Source organism: Plasmopara halstedii (assembly GCF_900000015.1).
Source record: "Plasmopara halstedii genome assembly, contig: Scaffold_555, whole genome shotgun sequence".
NCBI lineage: Eukaryota > Oomycota > Peronosporomycetes > Peronosporales > Peronosporaceae > Plasmopara > Plasmopara halstedii.
Window position 1 is genome coordinate 1,848,550 of NW_020187475.1, and position 674 is coordinate 1,849,223.

Below are 674 nucleotides of genomic sequence, written 5' to 3' on the forward strand. Positions count from 1 at the left end.
CCTACCCCTGAGTCGTTTAGATTGATCCTCTGTGAGGATATAAGAATTTTCCTCTTTGCCCCAGGGCATGCAGGATGGGCTTTACAAGTTGATGTCCTTGCTTGACCCTGAGGGCGTGCAACACCTTGTAACGCAAGGTCCCGAGGCAATCGGTGCGCGTCAAGAGGCGTTTTCAAGTTCTAAAAACGCGCTGCTAGAGCACCTGCAGCAGAAGATGTCTGTATCATTCGCGTCTATGACGGCACCGTCGGTGACGGATGATTTTCCCCGCCTTAAGCCGCTCATGATGAGCGTTAAGGTCTTTAAGGGGAAGGATGGAGAAAATCTCCGGCTAAGTGAGAGAGGTCAAGATGGCCATCGCATTCTCCATGCTCCAGACCGAGCAACAGCGCGTAGCGCTAGCCATCTCAAAGCTCGGTGGTCTAGCGCGAGAATGGGCACTGACGTGCGGCACTTCGGTTGAAGCTGCGTTTCCCTCCTGGTCAGAGCTAAAAATGCAGCTCTCACGAGTGTTCTCGCCGCCTGACCAGGCATATCGCGTACGATCGCGCATCCTTGCCGCCCAACAGGGCAACAAGGAATTGGTGGACTTTGTCCAAGAGATGCGCACTCTAAATGCCGGGATGGCAGCAGATCCCCTTCCGGAGGCGGTCACAGTGACCGTCTTTATGAAA